Genomic DNA, 21964 nt, shown 5'->3' with positions numbered 1-21964 from the left:
TAAGAATTGAATCGCCAGTCTATGTCTGACGCAGGATGCAGCATGCTTGCGGCTGGTGCATGGGGAAGACCCACAGACATGTTATGGGGAGGGAGGTGGGAGGGGGGTTCATGTTTGGGAACGCCTGGAAGAATTAAAGATTTTAAAATTAAAAAAATAAAAAACTAAAAAAACAAAAACAAAAACAAAAAAACTCTGGCATCAGTTTGCTTGAGTTCAAGCCACTGATCTACGGTTCACCAGCAGCATTACCTATGTAAGTTATACCACTTTTCCAAACTACAGTTACCATCTAATCCAGAGAGGTTATATTAATATTTATAACATAGAGTTCTGCAGTAACACAGTTCCTGGCATCACTATGTGCTCAGTGAATGACCATCAGTAATATTCCCTGATGACAGAATAAGCAAACCATGGAGAGAAATTAAAATCAGATTGGAAGGTATGGAAGGTGTCTCAAAGAAGGTATGGAAGGTGCATAAGGCAAATACTGAAAACTATCTGGAAACGGATGACAGGAAGAGGCTGTATGGGAAACTGTATGAAAGAGTTCACTCAGAGTGGAGGAATGTGTACCCAAGTACTGCTGGGAGATGGCGGCAGGTCATAGAAAGCTTTATGTACTCGAAGATTCTGACTGTACATTGAGTAAGATGATTTGGAAGGATAACTGACCAGTTTGTAGATCAATGTTCTTTCAAAGTGGTAGCTCTGAACCTGGACCAATGTAGCAGATCCTGATTGACATATTCTTGAATAAAATAGAATAAAAGGAAAGGAATATGACTATATTTCTTCTGCATATAAATTAAAAGTATGTGTGTATACCAGTTGGTGGTTCATTGAAATGTAAAATGTATCTATTAATACAGATCAATCATAGTGACTGGAAAAGAGAATGGACTGGAGAGAGACAGTGCTTACCATATCAGAATCTGAAAAAGCGGTTAGATCTTGGGCTTTTTAATTAAATAAGAGGAAACGTTTTACTTTGGTTTCTTTTGCAGTCCAGCACCAGCTTTAAAGTAGTGAAATTTGCAATTCTATTCTGAACCAATCAATATTCCTAAGAAAAGGAACTTTATCCATACATGAACGTGCTTTTCCCCTTTGATGCTTGTGAAAGCACTGTGCTCCACATCTAAAATATTAAGACAATATGACCTAGGAAGGCTGAACCTTGGATCCTAGACTTGTTCCATCCGGCCAGCTGTATGAGTTGGGCACCCTCTCTGGACTTCAGGGAGAATACTAAACAGTGTGATCTAACAGTCCCTTCCAGCTCTCAACAGGTGCTTCTACTAGGCCAGTTTGTTCATGAATGCAAATATGCTATGTCAGAATTCAGATTAGAACTCGGGGTATTTGTGTTGCTAACCCCTGGCATCCATCAAGTTAGGCAGCCATTCCTGTCCAGCATGCAAACAAATATAAATGTTTTGATAAAGTGTCCCAACATGGGTTCTCAGTGGAGTGACTGACTCTTCTAATGTCTGATTGGAACACTATCTGCATGTAATAATGTATATTATTATTTCTCTAACACCCCATCAGACGGACTCTCTTTCTAGAGAATGGGACAGTTCATCATCCCATTCACAGTATATAAGACAATGGTATATTTATAGTAGAAGCACACAATTAGCAGTCAAATAAAACAGTAGCCTTTACTTCTAAACCTCCAGGCAACAGGGGAGCTGAATTTTGAAGACTCTGGAAGGGATTCAAGAATAACCAAGGCATCTAAGATGGCTTCCTTGGTAGCACTAGTAGTAAAGAATCCATCTGCCAATGAAGGAGACACAAGAGACACAGGTTCTATCCGTAGGTTGAGAAGATCCCCAGAGCAGGAAAAGGCAACCCACTCCAGTTTTCTTAACTTGGGAAATCCCATGGATAGAGGAGCTTGGCGGGCCACAGAGTTGGACAAGACTGAGCACGCACATGTGCGTGCGTGTACACGCACACACACACACACACACACACACACACACACACACACTCAAGGCATCTAAGATTTGAGGGAGTCAAAATGCCAGGTTGGTAAAAACCTAAAATTCTTTTCAGCATTTCCCCTAGAAATGTCCTTCAGTGATTTCTACTTGGTGACGGAATATGATTCTAAGACGTCCAGAAGATAGTTGCAGCTAAATGAAATTGTCTGTACAGTTTTCAGTAGTCTCAAAACAGTGAGAATGTCATTAAAAAATAGAGTTCAAGGCTTGGTGAAGAGGACCAGTCTTTCTGTACACCCAAAATTTTAGTCCAAGTATTTAATGTTCTATGCTACCAGAGCAAAACAAACTGAAAAGGGACCAGCACTTAGCAAGAATGAAGCCTTAGATTAGTTCTTATAAAAACCTCTTAGCAAACTATTACTGCAAGGGAAGGGACTTCATTAATATGATAAAAGTCATATACTGGAAAAACAACAACACATATAGTAAACACGCTTAATGGTCAAGTATCTAGAAATTTCTTTCTGATCCAGAATGAAACAAAAATGCCCCCTCCAACTACTCCTATTCAATATTGTACTGAAGGTCCTAGCCAATACTAAAGGCAAAACACACACACGTTGTATATACATGTATGTAATAATTACATATATACACATGCTTGGAAATGAATTGAAAAGGAAGAAATAAAACTTTCACTTTCACCAACATGGTTATAAACATAGGACATGTTTAAATATATATAGATAAATTTAGAAATCTCGAACTGCTTTTACAAGGTCATTGTTTTCAAAGTCAATATAAAATGTATGTTTTTATCTACCAGTAAGAGACAATAGAAAAATGAAAATCGTAAATGAAGTAAGCCAGAGGTAATTATCTAAAACCAAAGATAAATATCAAACATGATATTGCTTATATGTGGAATCTTAAAAAAATATGATACAAATGATATTTTTTTAAAAATATAAGTGGACCCATAGACAGAGAGAACAAATCTATGGTTACCAAGAGGGAAACGGGGGGGAAGGGATAAATTATGTGTGTTTGTGTGTGTGCACACATACGTGTACACATAGCTGAATGACTATGTTGTACGCCTGATACTAAAACAAAATTGTAAATCCACTACAGTTCAATTGAAAGCAGTAAATATATTTAAAAAATGAAAATCTTAAAATATGATTTTCAAAGACATCAAAAACATCAACTACCTTAGGACTCAATCTACCAAAATGCATGCAGTATCTCTACATAGAAAATAAAACACCTTTAGGATAAATCAAAACTCTTAAATAAAAGGAGAGCTATGCTATGTTCATAAACAAGAATATCTAAAAATGTGAAACTCACCGAGTTAGCCAATAGATTCGATGCAATCCCAATCAATATTCCAGCATATGGATGTGTTTGCATAAATTTACAAGTTGATTCTAAAATGTGTATGGAAATGCGAAGGACCAAGAGCAGCCAAGACAATCTTGGAGTGGAGGAACAAATGGAGAACACTCACACTACCAAACATCGTGTCTTATTATAAAGTTCTGCAGGGAAGTGAAATTCACCAACTCAAAATGTGTCTTTCTGGCATACTAACATATTTCAAGCCGGTTATTTTCTGTGAAAGAGTAGACATGGGGAAAACTCTGAAAACCAAGTAGGTTATCCCTATTCTTTTGTAAGAAACATTTACACTTATAAGGGAAATCCATTTGTAAGGTGGTCTCCCTCCAAGGGAAGAGGAGGAGGACCAGACCTCTAGAAACTCTCTCAAGTGGGAAGGTGATGATTAAATCCGCACAACCACCACGCCTTTATTTTCTGTGCTTTCCTGCTCACCTCCCATAACAGACTCTTCCCCACCCTCAACATCTCAATATCCTCTTTTTTGGTGAGTTATTCAGTTCTCCTGGGTCTCTCCCTCTGTGTGTGTGTGTGTGTGTGTGTGTGTGTGTGTGTGTGCGCGCACGCGCACGCGCGCACACGCGTACATTCAAAATACTGGAGCGGGTTGCCATTTCCATCTCCAGGGCATCTTCCCAACCCAGGGATCAAACCTGCATCTTCTGAAAAGGCAGGCAGATTACCACTGTGCCTCCCATGGTATATATGTTATTAAACTTCACTTGATTTTCTCCTGATAATCTGTATCATGTCAGTTTAGTTCTTAGACCAGCCAGAAGAAGGGCTGAGGAAAATTGCTTCCACTCCAACAGTTCCAATAATTAAGAATAAATACTAATACAACATTGTAAATAAATAGACTTCAGTTAAAAATAAAAGATTGAATGGCTTTGGCATATGGTTAAGCAATAAGTTGAAGAGAACAAAACAGTGTGCAGACCCAGGCCATATACATACAGTCTCTTGATTTATGTGAAAGTGACTCTGCAATGCATTGAAATACACATATCAAAAAAGCATGCAGACCCAGGTGATAATATACCTATGGGTCATTTAAAAAAAGGCAAAAGCTACAATTAAAAAATATGGGAAAGTCTTAAGCAGATATTTCACCAAAATATGAGTACCTAAGTGTTCATGTAAAAGTGCTCACCCTCTTTAGCCATGTCAAAGAAAACCTGCACAATGTGAGTGAAACGGGCAAGGAAGGTTTCATGCAAGACTACTGTAACAGAGGCCAAGACAATATTGCAATAGGGGAGAGAGACTGGACTCAACTCTGCTGAAACAGAAGGGAGGGGAGTTTCTAAGCAATTGGGGCCAGAGATGGAAAAATGCTGGCGGACTTGAGGACGGAGGTCAAGGGGATTAGGCCATCTGCTTTTGTTTTTTCAATTATTATTAAATTTTATTATAGTTGCTTTACAATGTGTTACTTTCTGCGGTACAGCAAAGTGAATTAGTACTCATATACATATATCCACTTTTAGACTCTATCCCTGCATACATCATTACCAAGTGCTGAGTAGTATCCCCTGTGCTATACAATAGGTCCTTGCTGGTTACCTACTTTATATATCACTCTCAATCTCACAATTTACCCCCTCTCCCTTTCCCTGTTGGTAACAATGTTTGTTTTCTACATCTGTGACTCTAATTCTGTTTTGTAAATAGGTTCATTTGTATCATTTTTACAGATTCTACATATAAGCAATATGAAATGATATTTGCCTTTCACTGTCTTACTTATTTCATTCAGTATGACAATCTTGAGGTCCATCCATGTCACTGCAAATGACATTATTTCATTTTATGGCTGAGTAACATTCCACTGTATGTTTCATATCTTCTTTATCCATTTCTCCACCGAGGGACATTTAGGTTTCTTGCATGTCCTGGCTATTGTAAATAGTGCTGCAGTGAACACTGGGGTGCATGTATCTTTTTAGATTGCATTTTGCTCCGTATGAGAGATAAGCATTTGTTTCTTATCCATTTAGGCTTGTACCTTCCCATGGATTCCAGGAAACAGGGACCCTATCTTCCTAATTACATTTCAAAGGTCATTGAGACAGTCCTGGCTGTAAAACTGGAGGAGACTGGAAGAAGGTTTACATCTTAAAGGACCTAAAACATAGGGAAAGGGGTTATGGTGAAGAAGAAACCTCAGTAAAGTTTAGCCAAACTGAAGGGAACTTGAAGGCCACGTTGATAAGTAATCTTTGGCTTATTTACTTTTTTTTTTTTTTTAACGTGTCTTTTTTTACCTCAAAGCTGCTGCTGAAATTCTGGAGTTAGTGGTAGAAATCTGAGTGCCCACCACAGTATCTAGCTTTAGGCATGTGTGTTGAATGAAATGAATGAATGATTGGATTATAATTGGGTTACTGGTAAGTTTGTACACACACTTTATTAGCAGAATGTAACTTGGGGGAATAAGGTACCATAAACACATGTTAGTTAACCTCCTAAATGTTCATCAAATGTGAAATAATGTCCTCCGTCACATAAAATTTAATCGAAGTGCAGAAAACTGGAGGAAGACGATGGTCTAGTTGGGACTGCCTCCTTCAAGCCAAGGAATGCATTTTCATTTGGATTGTAAATATTAACTGGGGTATTGGAGAGGCACACATGCAAAAGACAGCCAAGAATTGACAGCTTGCCTTTAAAAGACAAATATTTAATCCCCATCCCTTCTCACCATCCCAAACCACACCGTTACTTCTAAGGTATAGATGGAGTCATAGCCAGGAAGGTTAAAACAATATTATTTTAAAATTCACATTCATCTTGAAAAGAGATTGTTTTATCTACATATTAGTAAGGAAACTATTAGTCAAAAGGTTATTATTACTCACAAAGCACGTGTAACAAAGTTAAAGATGTGGAATTTGAACCACACTTTTCTTATATGAGCCAATGTTCTTGCTCTAAAGATAGTAAAAGAAAAAAAAGGCGGGGGGGGGGGGGGGGGATGGGGAGGATTCCAGTGTTGTTTTACTGGGAGCATCTGAAAGGAAAACTAGGAAGTGCTCTATTTCCACTGAGATGTTATAGCTTAAGATAAGCAAAGTGAGAAAATGCAATAAACTCCAAGCTCCAGAAGTTATTTGCCTCTAATTTTAGAATGCCTACAATAAAACAACAGTAACAACAAAAGTGACAGTTATCATCACCTTCCCTGGTGGAGTGACGGCTCCACGTTTATAAAACAAGTTAAGGGGATGATTACTCAAGAACTGGACTTTTTTTATGCACAAGTAGCCTGCCTGCTTGTGATCAAAATGAGCTGACAGTCTTTGGCTGTTTTTCACTTAAAATCTGGGTCTAGATTGTCCTGAGTTAACAACAGTCAACTTTTAGGCCATGCGAATTTTTTTTTTTTCCAATGTAGGAATAAGAATTCTTAGACTCAGCAAGTTCATTTTTGTGCTATCACATACATACAGAAAAATGGACAAGTCCTAAGGGTACATTTTCACAAATGGTAACCACTTATATCAATTATAAATACCAGTCAGATCAAGGAGAGAATATTGGAAAACACCTGAAGCTCTCCCTCAGGCTCACTCCCATCAGACCCACCATGTTCATTAAGTTCAGCTGAGTTCAGTCGCTCAGTCGTATCCGACTCTTTGCGACTCCATGGACTGCAGCACGCCAGGCTTCCCTGTCCATCACCAGCTCCCACAGCTTGATCAAACTCATGTGCATCGAGTCAGTGATGCCATCCAGCCATCTCATCCCGTCATCCCCTTCTCCTCCTGCCTTCAGTCCTTCCCAGCATCAAGGTCTTTTCAAATGAGTCAGTTCTTCACATCTGGTGGCCAAAGTACTGGGGCTTCAGCTTCAGCATCAGTTCTTCCAATGAATATTCAGGACTGGTTTCCTTTAGGATAGACAGGTTTGTTCTCCTTGCTGTCCAAGGGACTCTCTAGAGTCTTCTTCAACAGCACAGTCCAAAAGCTTCAGTTCTTCAGTGCTCAGCTTTATGGTCCAACTCTCACATCCATACATGACTACTGGAAAAACCATAGCTTTGACTAGATGGACTTTTGTTGGTAATGTTTCTGCTTGCTTTATCTTCATTAAAGCAAACCACAATCCCAACTTCTATGCCTATATATTAGTTCTGACCATTTATGAATTTCATATGGATGCAACCATATGGTATACACTCATCCATGTTTTGCTCTGTTTCATTTGATATTGTGTTTGTGTTCATTCACTTATATTACTATATTATAGGACTATAACACCATCAGGTTTTCCATTTTCCTACTAATATGTGGGTTGTTTTTCAAGTAAACAACTACTATGAATAAACTCACTATGAACATATTCCATGATGTTCCATGTACACACATACATGATGTGTTTCTTGAATACATACCTAGGAGCGGAATTGCTGGGCTTGGTACATGTGAATATTCAGCTTTAGCAGATACATCCAAGCACTTTCCTGAAGTGCTACACTCTGACCAACAGTTTAGGGACATTCCAGTTGCTTCATGTTCCCAACAAAATGACATTTCCTGTACTTTACTTTTATTTAAAAATAAAAATGCTAACCCTTCTAGTGGCATGGTGGTTAAATCTCACTATGGTTTTAGTTCTTCATTTTTCTGATGTCTGACCAAGTTGACTTTAACTTCATCTCAATTTGACTAATCTTCATAGGTTTCTTCCTGACTGTAGGGTTGTTACCTCCATTTTCTGAGAGAATTTCTACTCCTTTGAGGTGGAATTTCTTCTCCCAGCCTCTTCTCATTTTACAACCCCCCAAAACAAAATGTCTCTCTCAGGAACCTGAGAGCCATCCTGTTGAAATGTTAGCTTATGATTTTTTTTTTCTATTTTTTAACTGTATTTTTTGTCTGTTTCACCATGGCTTGTAGGTCTTCTTATTATCACCTAGATTTGAATTTTTTGCCTGATGAGTGTATTTCCTCCACTGCACTGTGAAATGAAGGGAAGGCCTTTCTAGAATGAATTACAGCCATTTGCCTCTGGTCCTTTGGCATCTCTGATAGGACTGGGAAACTGCCAAACATCGAGGGACTTGGCAGCTTTGGCTCTAGTCTACAAGGGACCTGTGCTGAGTCTTTGATGTTCCTTAAAGGTAATTTATATTCTTTCACTTTGTGCATTTCATGAGGTGATCCACAGTTTCTCATTCTAGATTGTCATAAAGCCTCCAGTCAGCACCTGTGCACTCAATTCATGATCATTGTCAATTGCATTATCTTTTATTTGCTTGTGGAAGAGCCTTAAAAGAAGGACTCAAGGTCAAAGCTCTATCTGTTGGAGGAGTTATTTGTTTATTTTAAGAAAAATATTTGTTCTTCATCTGAGTCACAGTGCCCAAGAGAAATTAAAACTTTTATTTACTTTAGTGCATGGAGCCAGATTCAATTAAGATTCCTCTTATACGTGCTATTAATTAAGAACTAAGGTCTTTTACCTAAAAGCTGACTTTAAAAAATGAGTAAAACACAGAAATAGTCATTACATGAGAAGGAGATAAATTGTCCTTTAACATACGAATATGCGTGCAACTTATAATTAAAAGGAACTCAAATTAAAACTAAACTGAGATATCATTTTTCACCTACCAAATTGGCAAAAATTCAAGAGATTGATTAGCACAACTCACTCTGTTGATAAGTCTGTTGGGAAAGGCATATTCATAGATTGCTGATGCAGTAAGAAATGGGAAAAAAAAAAAAAAAACCCATAGGGGTGAGAATTGGCAATGTTTGCCCAAAGTGCATATTCATTACTTAGTCTTTGAGCTATCCCACTTCTGGAAATGTACCTTAAAGTTTCACCTCCACACTGAGAAATAATACAGGCACACCTGTGTTATCACACTTTGCTTTAATATACCATGCAGATATTGCATTTTTTACAAAAGAAGGTTTGTGGCAACCTTGTGTCCAGCAAGTCTATTTGCACCATTTTCTAACAGCATTTTTTTTTAATATGGCATCTCTGTGTCACATTTTGGTAATTCTTGCCATATTTCAAGTTTTTCATTATTTCTATGTTGGTTATGGTGACCTGTGATCAGTGATTTTTGATGATACTATTATAATTGTTTGAGGGCTAGGTGAACCATGCCTATGTAAAACAGTGAACTTAATCTATGAATTGTATGTGTTCCAGCTGCTCTACTGACCAAGCCATTCCCCCATCTCACTCTTCCCCTTTAGCTGTTCAAAATATGACTGCTTATTGATAATGTATTTGGCCACCCACGACTTCTGATGGAGATGTACAAAGAGATTGCTAATATAATATCCATTCTGCAGCCCATGAATCAAGGAGTCATTTTGACATTCAAGAGTTGTAACTTAAGAAATACATTTCATGAAGCTACAGCTGTCATAGATAGTGATTCCTCTAAAGGGTCTGAGCAAAGTCAACTACAAACCTTCTGGAAAGCATTCATCATTCTAGACGGCATTAAGAACATCTGTGATTCACAGGCAGAGGTCAAAATATCATCATTAACAGGAGTTGAGGAGAACTCTCATAGATGACTTTGAGAGGTTTCAAGACTTCAGTGGGGGAAGTAACTGCAGATGTGGTGGAAATAGCAAGAGAACTAGAATTAGAAATAGAGCCTGAAGATGTGACTGAATTGGTGCAACCTCAAGAGATGAGGAGCGGCTTCATAGGGATGAACAAATGCAAGTGGTTTCTTGAAATGCAAATTCAAGATGGCGAGGCTGCTGTGAAGCCTGTTGAAATGACAACAGAGGATTAGAATATCATGTAAACTTAGTTGATTTTCCAGTAGTCATGTATGGATGTGAGAGTTGGACTGTGAAGAAGGCTGAGAGCCAAAGAATTGATGCTTTTGAACTGTGGTGTTGGAGAAGACTCTTGAGAGTCCCTTGGGCTGCAAGGAGATCCAACCAGTCCATTCTGAAGGAGATCAACCCTGGGATTTCTTTGGAGGGAATGACGCTGAAGCTGAAACTCCAGTCCTTCGGCCACCTCATGTGAAGAGTTGACTCGTTGGAAAAGACTCTGATGCTGGAAGGGATTGGGAGCAGGAGGAGAAGGGGAGGACAGAGGATGAGATGGCTGGATGGCATGACTGACTCGATGGATGTGAGTCTGAGTGAACTCTGGGAGTTGGTGATGGACAGGGAGGCCTGGTGTGCTGCGATTCATGGGTGCGCAAAGAGTCAGACACGACTGAGCGACTGAACTGAACTGAACTGAAACTTAGTTGATAAAGCTGAGTTAGGGTTTGAGAAAGTTGACTCCAATTTGAAAGAAGTTCTGCTATGAGTAAAATGTTATCAAATAGCATTGCATGCTCTAGAGAAATTGTTCATGAAAGAAAGAGTCAATCAATGGAGCAAACTTAGTTGCTGTCCTATTTTAAGAATAAGACAGCCACCCGAAACTTCAGCAACCACCACCCTGCTCAGTCGGCAGCCATCCACATTCAGGCAAGACCCTCCACCAGCAAAAAGATGATGACTCACTGAAGGCTCAGATGATGGATAGCATTTTTTAGCAATAAGGCATTTTTTTAAAATGAAATACATTTTTTAGACATAATGTTATTTCACATTAATAGACTGAAGTACAGCATGAAAAACTGGGAAACCAAAAAAAATCTGTGGGACTCACTTTATTAAAGTAGCAAATACAAACAAAAACAAAGGAATCTAGCATATGTCACACTGATCAAATAACTACAGGGGAAAAGGAGTTAATTGAATAATTTGAACTCAGTACCCTGTCTACAGTATTGATGTATTTTTGAAATCACTTGGTATATATTACAGGAAAGAACAAATGAGTAAATATATAATTTTTCTTGGAAAACTGGTTTTCTTTGCAAAAAGGGAGTTAAAAATGCATAATGGGGGAAAGTCACGAATGTGACTGGGGGAAAAGCTATGGTGCTGAAATTGAATTGGTGGTAATAGTATGCTCAATATTTCAAAATATATTTCCTTAGCTCTATATGCTGAGAAACATTGATTGGAAAACATTTTTTTTTGATAAAGAGACACTTAATGAATTCTTTAGGCTTCAAGGGCAATATACAATATCTGTTGCACACTCTTCTTTTTAAAAAATATTTCTTTGTATGTTTGCTTGTGTTTGTTACATTTTGTTTTGCTTTTGCAATCCTTTAAGAATGTTAAAATCATTCTTAGCTCACAGGCTGCACAAAAATAGGCCATAGGCAGGATATAGCCTACAGGCTATAGTTCTCTGAATCAGGGGCCTAGAAACAAGACTACTACAGTGGCAATGAGCATACCAAAAGCTGTCAGATATTGATTCCAAAAAATGATTCCCATGGAAAGAGATCCAGGACCCTGTGGAGCAGCCAGAGGTTCCAGGTTTAGAACCAGGAAATGGCAATGTAATCCCAGAACAGCTTGTGCTAGATAGCAAGGAAAATAGCCAGGACATAGGAAACAAGAGACAGTGCTTCCAGGACTTATCAGATGGGGTGCAGTGGATAAGAATCCACCTGCCAATGTGGGGACACAGCTGCGATCCCTGGTCTGGGAAAATTCCACATGCTGTCAAGCAACTAAAACCCTGTGAGCTGCAACTACTGAGCCCACGGGCTTCAACTACTGAAGCCTAAGTGCCCTAGAGACTTGCTCTGCAACAAGAGAAGCCCATGAACCACAGTGAAGAGTACCTCCTGCTCACTGCACCTAGAGAAAGCCCTCATGAAGAGAAAGAAACACAAAAACCCAGTGCAACCAGAAACAAATGAATAAATAAATTTAAAAAGAGAGACAATGCTTCCACTGGCAGAATTAAGCATGTGAATGAATTACAACGTAAGCATCCATGAGTGGCACCAAAACAGTTATGACAGAAGACTGAAATCACCATTTTGTGGCTAGAACATGTTGATTAATGCCGGTAGTAATCGTCACCAGAAAACAAATGAATAAAGGTTGTGGAGTAGTAAGAGAATCACACATCTCAAAATGATCACATAGATATCGCATCAATTATAAAGGATATAAACTATGATGAAGTGAGCTGGGAAAACCCTCTTAAGTGAGTCATCCTCAATAATCCTAGAACCTGAAACCCCATTGCTTCCTGATGGGATGCAATGAGAAGTAACATCGTCTATGCAATATTCTTGCAAGAAACTTTTAACTTGAATCTAACCCTGAGGAGACAAAAAGAAAAAAGTCCAGACGGTGGGATGTTCTATAAATAACTGGCCTAAACATTTCAAGCAAGTTATGGTCACGATAGCAACAACATGAAATATCCAGAGAACTGTCCTAGATTGAAGGAGGCTTCCCTGGTAGCTCAGATGGTAAAGAATCTGCCTGCAGTGCAGGAGGCCTGGGTTGGATCTCTGGGTCAGGAAGATCTGCTGGAAAAGGAAAAGACTACCCTCTCCAGTATTCCTGCCTGGAGAATTCTGGACAGAGAAGCCTGGTGGGCTACAGTCCATGGGGTTGCAGAGAGTCAGACACGACTGCATGACAGACATACACACACCAAGAAACATGCCAAACGCCTGGATCTGATGTGAAGAGCAATAATAACTGCTATAAAGAACATTTTTTAAAATAATGAGAAAATCTGAATATGAGCCATACACTAGGCAATATTATCATATTGATAATTTCATGTTGAATTCCTTGGTTATGTCTATGGCATTATGGTTATATAGGAGAGTGGCCTAGTTCTTAGGCCATGGTGAAGTATTTAGCAGTGACATGACATAATGTGTTAAACTTACATTCAAACAGTTCTGCAGGATGTATAAATACCAACACATAGTTAGAGAGAAAGAGAGAAAGCAAAATGGCAAAGTGTTTACCTTTGGTACTCTAGGTAAAGGAAATCTGGAAATCATGGCTTTACTAAGCTGTCTCTAAAATAAAACCTTATGGCTACTCAACTTAGGTAAAAGGAAGTATCCTGCTGAAATCTCCATGCTTTTTCGATTGATCAGCTTTGCTGCACTGTATGGCCAATAAATCAATGAAAAAATCTCTACAATAAAACACATCATAACAGCAATGCAAAGCATGCTGCATAGACATAGACTATGATACATGTTAGAATGGCAAATGTGTCCAATGTGTCTCTAACAGGGTGTGTTAGTATACTGTATTGGTACTTCACTCTGTATAAAAGTTTCAAAATCAGAACTGATTCAAAATGAATTCTGCTGAGGTCCACAGCTTATGCCCCAGAATTATCGCAGCCATTCTGAAAGTGGTACCAATTTTGCAAATAATGAGTGATGTTGAGCAATCATTGCAATTTTTAAAAAACCTACTGTACCTTAAAAGGAAAGTAGTTGAACACAATACATGATATGCATGTGATAAGACATATAGCCACTAAAATATAAAGTAGATTCTGTATGCGCATGTATGTACAATCACATATATATATACAATATATATTTTATATATATTTAAGGGGGGAAGAAAAGATGCAGAAGAGTGTGAATAGCTGTTCATCCCTATTACAATAGACAATATCTAGTGGGATATACATGAACCCATTAACAGCGACCTTCCCTGGAGAGTGAGATTGGGGTCAGGGGAAGGATTTTTAATTTTCACATTACTCACTTCACCAGTATTATAAATTTGTTTACCATGAGCATATTATCACTTTTATAACAAAAGTAAGTAGCTACTCCCTCCCCTAAAATGAACAAGATCTTATTACACTATATAAAATCTTTATAATAGCAACCAAAACCTTCTCTCTTACTTGCTAGTGGTTTTGCTCTGTTGATAAATTAGGCAGGCTTTGGTCTGTGGCCACACTGGAGTTCAGCCCACAGTTCCGGGAACATTTGGCATGTGCTGCTCTAAGTGAGCACACATAATTTAGTGCTCATACGCACTGCCTGGCCAAATTAAAGGCTGTGAACACATCTCATGTCTAGATTCTGAATGGTCCTAAAAATAAGAAGGGAAGTGATCAGCTTCAGCCTCCCCAGGTATTGCAAAGCCCTTTAAACTGTAAATTATGCTACACGTGCACTGTTCTCATTTCCTTGGGGCTTTAGTGTGACCCTGAAGTCAAAGCAGTTATTACAGTCTCCATTGTTTGGAAATGGGGAACATGAGTTCAGAGAGATTCAAGAATTCATTCAAGACAGTGTTAAGATGATATCAACTTCCTCCACAATATTTCTTGGCTCCCACTAATGGTTGATAAGTATCATTAAGAGTATCAGGGATATTTTTACAATGGAGGCCAGAGCCCAAGAAATATGAGAGAGGTTTGGTCCTCAGCTCAACTTAAAGGGGAATATGTGTCTCCTTTCAAAGTGGCTTTTCCATTTATTAGGTACTCATAATCACATCCTCAGAAGAAGCAACATCCTCAGAAGAAGCAACTAACTTTCAACTTTGTCCAGGAGCCTGTAATACATCTCAGGTAGGTGTAGGGCAACTAACTTCCATTGCCACTTTCAAGACTTTATGCAATTTACAAGAGAAGTTAAGTAGCACAAGAAGTATAAACATCACAGATTTAATACCATCTGTTGTTCATTTGCGGGTTTTCCCTGATAGCTCAGTTGGTAAAGAATCCACTTGCAATGCAAGAGACCCTGGTTCAGTTCCTAGGTCAGGAAGAGCCACTGGAGAAGGGATAGGATACCCACTCCAGGAGACTTAGGCTTCCCTTGTGGCTCAGGAAAAGCTGGTAAAGAATCTGCCTGCTAGTGGGAGACCTGAGTTCAGTCCCTGGGTTGGGATGACCCCCTGGAAAACGGAAAGGCTACTCACTCCAATATTCTGACCTGGAGAATTCCATGGACTTCTATAGTCCATGGGGTCGCAAAGAGTCAGACACGACTGAGCGACATTCACTTTACTTCACTTTGTTCATTTGTGGGTAAATTTCAGTGGGCCAGGAAAGTTTAGGCAAACAACGTGAGGTAGTTGAGATAATTCATATGAAGAGCATGGTTCAACAGCATTAGTTAAACCAAAGGCAGGTAGGCATCCCTGAGCAAGAACAGCTAGGGCTGTAATCAATAAATTACCTCTGACATTTGCAAACACCCTTTAGAACAAAACACTATTTAAAAACTTTTTAATGTCATTTTATGAAGTTGGTTTGCCCTTTAAATGTCTCTTCATTCCTCCTGAGAATTAAATCAGTTTCAGGGAGGGTCCCTTTTAGATTACTTGAACAGCAGTTGGGGGTAGAAAACTTAAGAAAAGGCTCTTCACCTGTCTGTAATAGCCTACTGTCGTTGTGACACCAACCTTTCATCTCTTCTGCTTTCCTTCTCTCAATGATTCAGGAGAGGCAGGGACAGCTTCTTTCTCTGATGGAAGTTCCTGCTTGAGAACCAAATGGAACTGCAGATCGATACCAATAAGGCTCTTCTGAATATGAGAGAAACATGGCCCTGCCAGTTTCTAGAACCCATGAGATGTTCATTATCTGGGTGCAAAGTGATACCTCTTAAAATAGTCTGCAAAGGTAAGGATCCCTCTGGTGAACATGGGCAGGTGTTATACAAGACACTGCAGCCAAGTCAAGGGGACTGAGCAGAAGCAATTAATGAGTGGAACAAAGGCTGGGCATGCCAGTTGTGGCCTGTGAGTGGGATACACATTGGTATTAAATGGCTTAGAGGTATCCAGATAAAATGTACCAGGCCCTACATAAGTGAGTACATGATGCTGTGATGGAAGCCTGGAAGCTCACCGTCTCAGAAGAACTCAACACAGAGAAGATGCATATCCAATCTCGTGAAGATGAAGCCAACAAGGGCAAGACAAAGTAGCTGAACTGCTTTAGCAAATTGAAATAGGGTACTTAGTATACATATGCAGGTTCAAAGTAAGACCCACAGCTCCCCTTTTTGAACATACAACCAACACTAGGCCCTCCCGAATGGATTTCTCAGGACTCTTCAGATAAATAAAAAGCAAGATCTCTGTGCAAGAAAACTGAGACAGAAGCCAGATCTAAGCCAACCATCAGGATGGGATTTAATAACTTAAACCCAAACACCACGCTCTGCCCTGAGAATCTTAGATCAGGGTCTTCAGCAAATAATAAAGGATAGGGATATCCCTGGTGGTCCAGTGGCAAAGACTCCACTCTCCCAATGTGGGGGGCTGGGTTCAATATCTGATTAGAGAACTAGGTCTCACATGCTGCAACTTAGAGTTTGCATGCCAGAACTTAAAACGTTGCATGCCACAAGTAAAGATCCCACCTGCCACAACTAAGACCCAATGCAGCCAAATAAATATTTGAAAATTATAAGAATAAAGAATGAAACTTTGAGCCTCTATCTGTTCTAGTTAGGTACCTTAGAGTAACAGCTTCTCTCAAAAGACACAGCCCTGTAGACGTATGAGCATATGAGCAACAAACCAGCTACTGCTGCAATAGACAGATCCATACTCAGGAACAATGTCTGGTGGCCTGCAAGTGGGAGAGTCTCTCTTAGAGTAACTGTCCCTATGTGCATGTGCCCTTCCCAGGTTAACACTATTGAAGACCAAACCTTAGTTGGAATCCAGTCTGGCACTCAGGATAACTCATAACGATTACTGGACCTTCAAGATACACTCTCATCATCGTCATTTATAACGGCCATACTCATATTTATCAGTAACCTTGTCAGTTAATTAAGTTGCACTTGCCTCCCTCTGTTTGCTCAATTTTGAACCAAAGAATTTTAAAAATCATCGGTTTTATCCTCATTTTATATATAAGGAAATTCAAGCCAGTTCAAGGACAGAATGAATTGCCTAAATCTTCAGAGTCAATTTGACTAGGAGAAGGTGAAGTATTTCTGATTTCCTAATTCCCTTCCAGCACCACAACGTTATCTCAGTCAATTGTCACAACTCAAAGTTCTTGAATTTCAACTACCAGTGAGGCCAGACATATTAAGTGTGTTTCCTTTAAATAGAGACTTCATTTTATTTATTTTTTTAATATAAATTTATTTATTTTAATTGGAGGTTACTTTACAATATTGTATTGGTTTTGTCATACTTCAACATGAATCCGCCACAGGTATACACGTGTTCCCCATCCTGAACTCCCCTCCCTCCTCCCTCCCCATACCATCCCTCTGGGTCGTCTCAGAGATTTCATTTTAAAAGAAGTGGCAAGGATAGGAAGCAAGCTATCCGCTACTATCAGACCACTGATATGAGAGATCTTGTGTTGTTTTTCCTATAATTTCCCCTCTTTGAGTTCCCTTTGATTCCCTGTGGTTTCTTTCCACATATGACCCCCTTTCCATATGAAATTTGCTTCAACTGCACTCAGAGCTGAGTGAAATGATGAAACAGAAGGGTACAATGTAAGAAAAAGAAGTGAGCTCAAGTCTAGATTCTGAGGCTCTATGTCTGTGGCATCATCTAAATGATAGAAATTATTTCAAATGATGGATCTAACTTATAAATACATGTATACCCACTACCTGATCTATTTAAATAGGATGCACAAACACTCATGCTGGAAACAAGAAGGGGAGCCATCAATGGACCAGAAAATTGGAGAAAGGTCTAGAAGAGAGAAAACAAATACAAGACATTGACAGGACAAATGAAACAGAAAATCACAACTTAAAGTATCATCACAGCATTGGGAGCAAGAGATCTATTTCAAAATGGAGTCTCAGAGAAGCTTCAAACATTATCAACTTATGCTGAGGACTGCTTATGCCCTAGGCTATTCAGCACGGTAATTAATTAGGTGCTTGGTCAGAAAAACAATTGTCTTCCTGTCCCACCTCCTCTCCATGTTTAAAGAGCATGTATAGCAAGCAGTAGTTTAGAATGTCAGGGTGGATTTCTCTCTAAAAAAGAAGGCAATGTGCATGGATCCTGGAGCCTGAAAGAAGCAGGGTGAGACAGAGATAACTCTGGACTTACACTTCAAACAACAAAGATAAAACTAAATAAATGAATAAATAAATAACTCCTCCTAAAGGCAAAAGCACCGACATGCCCACTAGTTCAGTTCAGTTTAGTCAGTTGTCAGACTCTTTGTGACCCTATGGACTGCAGCATGCCAGGCTTCCCTGTCCATCACCAACACCCATAGCTTGATCAAGCTCACGTCCATCAAGTTGGTGATGCCATCCAACCATCTCATGCTCTGTCGTCCCCTTCTCCTCCTGCCTTCAATCTTTCCCAGCATCAGGGTCTTTTCAAATGAGTCAGTTCTTCACATCAGGCAGCTGAAGTATTGGAGTTTCAGCTTCAGCATCAGTCCTTCCAATGAATATTCAGGACTGATTTCCTTTAGAATGGACTGGTTTGATCTCCTTGTGGTCCAAGGGCCTTTCAAGAGTCTTCTCCAACACCACAGTTCAAAAGCATTAGTTCTTTGGCACTCAGCTTTTCTTTATAGTCCAACTCTCACATCCATACACAACTACAGGAAAAACCATGCTTTTGACTAGATGGACCTTTGTTGGTAATGTAATGTATCTGCTTTTTAATATGCTGTCTAGGTTGGTCATAGCTTTTCTTCCAAGGAGCAAGCATGAAGTGTTCCCTTGGTATCTCTTTTTTTCTTGATGAGATCTCTAGTCTTTCCCATTCTACTGCTTTCCTCTATTTCTTTGCATTGATCACTAAGGAAGGCTTTATTTTAATTCTCTTCTTGCTATTCTTTGGAACTCTACCTTCAAATGGGTGTATCTTTCCTTTTCTCCTTTGTCTTTTGCTTCTCTTCTTTTCTCAGCTATTTGTAAGGCCTCCTCAAGAAACATTTTGCCTTTTTGCATTTCTTGGGGATGGTTTTCATCATTGCCTCCTGTACAGTGTCATGAACCTCCATTCATAGTTCTTCGGAAACTCTGTCTATCAGATCTAATCCCTAGAATCCGTTTGTCACTTTCATTGTATAATCGTAAGGGATTTGTTTTAAGTCACACCTGAATGGTCTAGTGGTTTTCTGTACTTTCTTTAATTTAAGTCTAAATTTGGCAATAAGGAGTTCATGATCTGAGCCACAGACAGTGCCTGATCTTGTTTTGGTGACTGTATAGAGCTTCTCCATCTTTGGCTGCAAAGAGTATAATCAATCTGATTTTGGTATTGAACATCTGGTGATGTCCATGTGTAGAGTCTTCTCTTTTGTTGTTGGAAGAGAGTGTTTGCTATGACCAGTGCGTTCTCTTGACAAATCTTGTTTAGCCTTTTCCCTGCTTCATTTTGTACTCCAAGGCCAAATTTGCCTGTTACTCCAGTTACCTCTTGACTTCCAACATTTGCATTTCAGTCCCACATGATGAAAAGGACATCTTTTTGGGATGTTAGTTCTAGAAGCTCTTTTAGGTCTTCATAGAACTGTTTAGCTTCTTTGGCATTAGCGTTTGGGGCACAGACTTGGATTACTGTGATACTGAATGGTTTGCCTTGAAAACAGAGGTCATTCTGTCATTTTCGAGATTGCATCCAAGTACTGTATTTCGGACTCTCTTGTTGACTGAGGGGTACTACATTTCTTTTAAGGGATTCTTGTCCACAGTAGTAGATATAATGGTCATCTGAATTAAATTCGCCCATTCCAGTCCATTGTATCTCACTGATTCCTAAAATGTCAATGTTCACTCCTGTCATCTCCTGTTTGACCACTCCTAATTTATCTTGATTCATGGACCTAACATTCCAGGTTCCTATGCAGTATTGTTCTTTATAGCACTGGACATGTGCCCCTTACTCCCCAGTAGAAAGCTTTCTATTAGGCTACTGTGGTACCCCAGCAAATTGTTCTCTGTCTAGGCACCCTACAAAGACACTGCATATCAAAACATCCCATGGTATAACAGAACTCAAAGGCAGTACTCTCATCCAAGGAAGAGGGGGGTATGGGAGAGGGAGCTCTACACAGCTCCAGGGAAATGTCTAGCCTCCTGGGTGTACTAACCACTGTCTTTCTTTAGATGCTCACAAAGTTGAACTTGATACAAGAACATAGGTGCTGGTACATATGCAGGAGATGATTTCGGGCAGCAGGCATGAACAGACAGAATTAGTCAGGAATGCAAAGACTGAAAAAGAGTGTATAATTTGAGGATTGCTACTGTAGGTGATTAGGAATCCATCCTGCCAGGATCCTCTTGGGAACAGAATTGCACCCCTGAAGAACAGGAAGCTAAAGCATTTATCCTCTGCCCCCTCCACTGAAACAACTGATGAGGAATGCTCTTGGAGGCAATAACCAACCCCCATTTTCATGCTATCCAGCAGGTTTCAAAATCCCCAAGGCAGAACCACGGAGAGAAGTGGCAGACCTTTAGGACTTCCTTGGTGATCCAGTGATTACGACTTTGCCTTCCAATGCAGCGGGTGTGGGTTCCATCCCTGGTCAAAGAGCTAAGATCCCACACACCTCTTGGCCAGCCGTTAAAAAGAATACATTTGAATCAGTTCTGTTGAGATGGATAAAACTGGAGCCGATTATACAGAGTGAAGTAAGCCAGAAAGAAAAACATCAATACAGTATACTAACACATATATATGGAATTTAGAAAGATGGCAATGATGACCCTGTATGCAAGACAGCAAAAAAGACACAGATGTGTATAGCAGACTTTGGGACTCAGAGGGAGAGGGAGAGGGTGGGATGATTTGGGAGAATGGCATTGAAACATGTATACTATCATGTAAGAATCGAATCACCAGTCTATGTCTGATGCAGGATACAGCATGCTTGGGGCTGGTGCATGGGGATGACCCAGAGGGATGTTGTGGGGAGGGAGGTGGGAGGGGGGTTCATGTTGGGATCACATGTACACCCGTGGTGGATTCAGGTCAATGTATGTCGTAAGCAATACAGTATTGTAAAGTAAAATAAAGTAAAAATTAAAATTAAAAAAAAAGAAAACAGAAAACAACAGAAGCAATACTGTAACAAATTCAATAAAAACTTTAAAAAAAAATTGTCAGGCCATTGGCAGGGTGGAGGACTTGCCCACTGGGGCAGAAGCTAAAATGCACAGGCGGCAAAGGACATGGTAGGCGGCAGAGAAAAGTGTCTGTTCATTCATGAAATTGAACCAACAGCTAAGGAGCCTGAGAAAAGTTATAGCACTAAGAAAGAAAGCCCCATGGAAAATAAAAACAGTATTTGACCCCGCAGAAATTAAAGCTGATCAAGGAAGAGCACTTTGAAATTATTCTAATAAGTATCTTCAGACAGAACAAAAATTGTGTCTTCCAAAAACAAAAATAGGCATCTGATCTGGGGAAAGGAAGTGAAGAAAAAAATAACTTTATGAAAGTAAACATATTAGTGGGAAAAAAATTCAGCCATTAGACTGAATAACAGACTAGCTAGGACTAGATGCCAAGATGAAGCTAGAAGAACATTTTCTTGAACTGAAAAAAAAAAAAAAGCAGTTTCAAATTGATTCAAATGACCATCAAAATCTGTGGAGGGAAAATCTGCACACTGAAACCACTTAGGGAACTTCAAGTGTCCTAGAACAAAGAGGAATCATAAAAGCTTCTGTCAGGGGAAGCACACTGATTGAAAATGCCCACCCTGGCCAGGCACCATAGTAAGCATTTGTATGAGTTGCAGGAGGTTCTGGTGAGGAACAG

The sequence above is a fragment of the Ovis aries genome, chromosome 19, assembly GCF_016772045.2.
Source record: "Ovis aries strain OAR_USU_Benz2616 breed Rambouillet chromosome 19, ARS-UI_Ramb_v3.0, whole genome shotgun sequence".
NCBI classification, from domain to species: domain Eukaryota; kingdom Metazoa; phylum Chordata; class Mammalia; order Artiodactyla; family Bovidae; genus Ovis; species Ovis aries.
The sequence above is the reverse complement of the archived record's forward strand: the minus strand, read 5'-3'. Positions refer to the sequence as shown.